The sequence below is a fragment of the Corythoichthys intestinalis genome, unplaced genomic scaffold (genome assembly GCF_030265065.1).
Source record: "Corythoichthys intestinalis isolate RoL2023-P3 unplaced genomic scaffold, ASM3026506v1 HiC_scaffold_31, whole genome shotgun sequence".
Taxonomy (NCBI): domain Eukaryota; kingdom Metazoa; phylum Chordata; class Actinopteri; order Syngnathiformes; family Syngnathidae; genus Corythoichthys; species Corythoichthys intestinalis.
This window is the reverse complement of record NW_026651600.1, coordinates 841,507-847,560: the sequence shown is the minus strand read 5'-3', so window position 1 is coordinate 847,560 and position 6,054 is coordinate 841,507.

Below are 6,054 nucleotides of genomic sequence, written 5' to 3'. Positions count from 1 at the left end.
ACATGTGGAAATTTGGTTCTAGGACATTTGATTTGAGCGCAATCCTCAAACTTAGGTCAAAAAAGCCATTTAAGCCTTTTCACAGTGAGATCTATGCGATATGGCCGAGAAATGTAATTTTGATGTTAACTCCCAAACCGCTGCGCAGAAGTAAACCAAACTTCACCCAATAGTGTATTGTATCACAATCTAGTAGTTACATGTGGAAATTTGGTTCTAGGACATTTGATTTGAGCGCAATCCTCAAACTTAGGTCAAAAAAGCCATTTAAGCCTTTTCACAGTGAGATCTATGCGATATGGCCGAGAAATGTAATTTTGATGTTAACTCCCAAACCGCTGCGCAGAAGTCAACCAAACTTCACCCAATAGTGTATTTTATCACAATCTAGTAGTTACTTTTGGAAATTTGGTTCTAGGACATTTGATTTGAGCGCAATCCTCAAACTCAGGTCAAAAAAGCCATTTAAGCCTTTTCACAGTGAGATCTATGCGATATGGCCGAGAAATGTAATTTTGATGTTAACTCCCAAACCGCTGCGCAGAAGTAAACCAAACTTCACCCAATAGTGTATTTTATCATAATCTAGTAGTTACATTTGGAAATTTAGTTCTAGGACATTTGGTTTGAGCGCAGTCTTCAAACTTAATTAAAAAAAAGTCATTTAAGCCTTTTCACAGTGAGATCTATGCGATATGGCCGAGAAATGTAATTTTGATGTTAACTCCCAAACCGCTGCGCAGAAGTCAACCAAACTTCACCCAATAGTGTATTGTATCACAATCTAGTAGTTACATGTGGAAATTTGGTTCTAGGACATTTGATTTGAGCGCAATCCTCAAACTTAATTAAAAAAAGTCATTTAAGCCTTTTCACAGTGAGATCTATGCGATATGGCCGAGAAATGTAATTTTGATGTTAACTCCCAAACCGCTGCGCAGAAGTCAACCAAACTTCACCCAATAGTGTATTGTATCACAATCTAGTAGTTACATGTGGAAATTTGGTTCTAGGACATTTGATTTGAGCGCAATTCTCAAACTTAGGTCAAAAAAGCCATTTAAGCCTTTTCACAGTGAGATCTATGCGATATGGCCGAGAAATGTAATTTGGATGTTAACTCCCAAACCGCTGCGCAGATTTCAACCAAACTTCACACAATAGTGTATTTTATCACAATCTAGTAGTTACATTTGGAAATTTGGTTCTAGGACATTTGATTTGAGTGCAATCCTCAAACTTAGGTCAAAAAAGCCATTTAAGCCTTTTCACAGTGAGATCTATGCGATATGGCCGAGAAATGTAATTTTGATGTTAACTCCCAAACCGCTGCGCAGAAGTCAACCAAACTTCACCCAATAGTGTATTTTATCACAATCTAGTAGTTACATTTGGAAATTTAGTTTTAGGACATTTGGTTTGAGCGCAGTCTTCAAACTTAATTAAAAAAAGTCATTTAAGCCTTTTCACAGTGAGATCTATGCGATATGGCCGAGAAAAGTAATTTTGATGTTAACTCCCAAACCGCTGCGCAGAAATCAACCAAACTTCACCCAATAGTGTATTTTATCACAATCTAGTAGTTACATTTGGAAATTTAGTTCTAGGACATTTGATTTGAGCGCAATCTTCAAACTTAATTAAAAAAAGTCATTTAAGCCTTTTCACAGTGAGATCTATGCGATATGGCCGAGAAATGTAATTTTGATGTTCACTCCCAAACCGCTGCGCAGAAGTAAACCAAACTTCACCCAATATTGCATTGTATCACAATCTAGTAGTTACATGTGGAAATTTGGTTCTAGGACATTTGATTTGAGCGCAATCCTCAAACTTAGGTCAAAAAAGCCATTTAAGCCTTTTCACAGTGAGATCTATGCGATATGGCCGAGAAATGTAATTTTGATGTTAACTCCCAAACCGCTGCGCAGAAGTAAACCAAACTTCACCCAATAGTGTATTTTATCATAATCTAGTAGTTACATTTGGAAATTTAGTTCTAGGACATTTGGTTTGAGCGCAATCTTCAAACTTAATTAAAAACAAGTCATTTAAGCCTTTTCACAGTGAGATCTATGCGATATGGCCGAGAAATGTAATTTTGATGTTAACTCCCAAACCGCTGCGCAGAAGTCAACCAAACTTCACCCAATAGTGTATTTTATCACAATCTAGTAGTTACATTTGGAAATTTAGTTTTAGGACATTTGGTTTGAGCGCAATCTTCAAACTTAATTAAAAAAAGTCATTTAAGCCTTTTCACAGTGAGATCTATGAGATATGGCCGAGAAATGTAATTTTGATGTTAACTCCCAAACCGCTGCGCAGAAGTCAACCAAACTTCACCCAATAGTGTATTGTATCACAATCTAGTAGTTACATGTGGAAATTTGGTTCTAGGACATTTGATTTGAGCGCAATCCTCAAACTTAATTAAAAAAAGTCATTTAAGCCTTTTCACAGTGAGATCTATGCGATATGGCCGAGAAATGTAATTTTGATGTTAACTCCCAAACCGCTGCGCAGAAGTCAACCAAACTTCACCCAATAGTGTATTGTATCACAATCTAGTAGTTACATGTGGAAATTTGGTTCTAGGACATTTGATTTGAGCGCAATTCTCAAACTTAGGTCAAAAAAGCCATTTAAGCCTTTTCACAGTGAGATCTATGCGATATGGCCGAGAAATGTAATTTTGATGTTAACTCCCAAACCGCTGCGCAGATTTCAACCAAACTTCACACAATAGTGTATTTTATCACAATCTAGTAGTTACATTTGGAAATTTGGTTCTAGGACATTTGATTTGAGTGCAATCCTCAAACTTAGGTCAAAAAAGCCATTTAAGCCTTTTCACAGTGAGATCTATGCGATATGGCCGAGAAATGTAATTTTGATGTTAACTCCCAAACCGCTGCGCAGAAGTCAACCAAACTTCACCCAATAGTGTATTTTATCACAATCTAGTAGTTACATTTGGAAATTTAGTTTTAGGACATTTGGTTTGAGCGCAGTCTTCAAACTTAATTTAAAAAAGTCATTTAAGCCTTTTCACAGTGAGATCTATGCGATATGGCCGAGAAAAGTAATTTTGATGTTAACTCCCAAACCGCTGCGCAGAAATCAACCAAACTTCACCCAATAGTGTATTTTATCACAATCTAGTAGTTACATTTGGAAATTTAGTTCTAGGACATTTGATTTGAGCGCAATCTTCAAACTTAATTAAAAAAAGTCATTTAAGCCTTTTCACAGTGAGATCTATGCGATATGGCCGAGAAATGTAATTTTGATGTTCACTCCCAAACCGCTGCGCAGAAGTAAACCAAACTTCACCCAATATTGCATTGTATCACAATCTAGTAGTTACATGTGGAAATTTGGTTCTAGGACATTTGATTTGAGCGCAATCCTCAAACTTAGGTCAAAAAAGCCATTTAAGCCTTTTCACAGTGAGATCTATGCGATATGGCCGAGAAATGTAATTTTGATGTTAACTCCCAAACCGCTGCGCAGAAGTCAACCAAACTTCACCCAATAGTGTATTGTATCACAATCTAGTAGTTACATGTGGAAATTTGGTTCTAGGACATTTGATTTGAGCGCAATCCTCAAACTTAGGTCAAAAAAGCCATTTAAGCCTTTTCACAGTGAGATCTATGCGATATGGCCGAGAAATGTAATTTTGATGTTAACTCCCAAACCGCTGCGCAGAAGTAAACCAAACTTCACCCAATAGTGTATTGTATCACAATCTAGTAGTTACATGTGGAAATTTGGTTCTAGGACATTTGATTTGAGCGCAATCCTCAAACTTAGGTCAAAAAAGCCATTTAAGCCTTTTCACAGTGAGATCTATGCGATATGGCCGAGAAATGTAATTTTGATGTTAACTCCCAAACCGCTGCGCAGAAGTCAACCAAACTTCACCCAATAGTGTATTTTATCACAATCTAGTAGTTACTTTTGGAAATTTGGTTCTAGGACATTTGATTTGAGCGCAATCCTCAAACTTAGGTCAAAAAATCCATTTAAGCCTTTTCACAGTGAGATCTATGCGATATGGCCGAGAAATGTAATTTTGATGTTAACTCCCAAACCGCTGCGCAGAAGTCAACCAAAGTTCACCCAATAGTGTATTTTATCATAATCTAGTAGTTACATTTGGAAATTTAGTTCTAGGACATTTGGTTTGAGAGCAATCATCAAACTTAGGTCAAAAAAGCCATTTAAGCTTTTTCACAGTGAGATCTATGCGATATGGCCGAGAAATGTAATTTTGATGTTAACTCCCAAACCGCTGCGCAGAAGTCAACCAAACTTCACCCAATAGTGTATTGTATCACAATCTAGTAGTTACATGTGGAAATTTGGTTCTAGGACATTTGATTTGAGCGCAATCCTCAAACTTAGGTCAAAAAAGCCATTTAAGCCTTTTCACAGTGAGATCTATGCGATATGGCCGAGAAATGTAATTTTGATGTTAACTCCCAAACCGCTGCGCAGAAGTAAACCAAACTTCACCCAATAGTGTATTTTATCATAATCTAGTAGTTACATTTGGAAATTTAGTTCTAGGACATTTGGTTTGAGCGCAATCTTCAAATTTAATTAAAAAAAGTCATTTAAGCCTTTTCACAGTGAGATCTATGCGATATGGCCGAGAAATGTAATTTTGATGTTAACTCCCAAACCGCTGCGCAGAAGTAAACCAAACTTCACCCAATAGTGTATTTTATCACAATCTAGTAGTTACTTTTGGAAATTTGGTTCTAGGACATTTGATTTGAGCGCAATCCTCAAACTTAGGTCAAAAAAGCCATTTAAGCCTTTTCACAGTGAGATCTATGCGATATGGCCGAGAAATGTAATTTTGATGTTAACTCCCAAACCGCTGCGCAGAAGTAAACCAAACTTCACCCAATAGTGTATTTTATCATAATCTAGTAGTTACATTTGGAAATTTAGTTCTAGGACATTTGGTTTGAGAGCAATCATCAAACTTAGGTCAAAAAAGCCATTTAAGCTTTTTCACAGTGAGATCTATGCGATATGGCCGAGAAATGTAATTTTGATGTTAACTCCCAAACCGCTGCGCAGAAGTCAACCAAACTTCACCCAATAGTGTATTGTATCACAATCTAGTAGTTACATGTGGAAATTTGGTTCTAGGACATTTGATTTGAGCGCAATCCTCAAACTTAGGTCAAAAAAGCCATTTAAGCCTTTTCACAGTGAGATCTATGCGATAAGGCCGAGAAATGTAATTTTGATCTTAACTCCCAAACCGCTGCGCAGAAGTAAACCAAACTTCACCCAATAGTGTATTTTATCATAATCTAGTAGTTACATTTGGAAATTTAGTTCTAGGACATTTGGTTTGAGCGCAATCTTCAAACTTAATTAAAAAAAGTCATTTAAGCCTTTTCACAGTGAGATCTATGCGATATGGCCGAGAAATGTAATTTTGATGTTAACTCCCAAACCGCTGCGCAGAAGTCAACCAAACTTCACCCAATAATGTATTTTATCACAATCTAGTAGTTACATTTGGAAATTTAGTTTTAGGACATTTGGTTTGAGCGCAATCTTCAAACTTAATTAAAAAAAAGTCATTTAAGCCTTTTCACAGTGAGATCTATGCGATATGGCCGAGAAATGTAATTTTGATGTTCACTCCCAAACCGCTGCGCAGAAGTCAACCAAACTTCACCCATTAGTGTATTGTATCACAATCTAGTAGTTACATGTGGAAATTTGGTTCTAGGACATTTGATTTGAGCGCAATCCTCAAACTTAGGTCAAAAAAGCCATTTAAGCCTTTTCACAGTGAGATCTATGCGATATGGCCGAGAAATGTAATTTTGATGTTAACTCCCAAACCGCTGCGCAGAAGTAAACCAAGCTTCACCCAATAGTGTATTGTATCACAATCTAGTAGTTACATGTGGAAATTTGGTTCTAGGACATTTGATTTGAGCGCAATCCTCAAACTTAGGTCAAAAAAGCCATTTAAGCCTTTTCACAGTGAGATCTATGCGATATGGCCGAGAA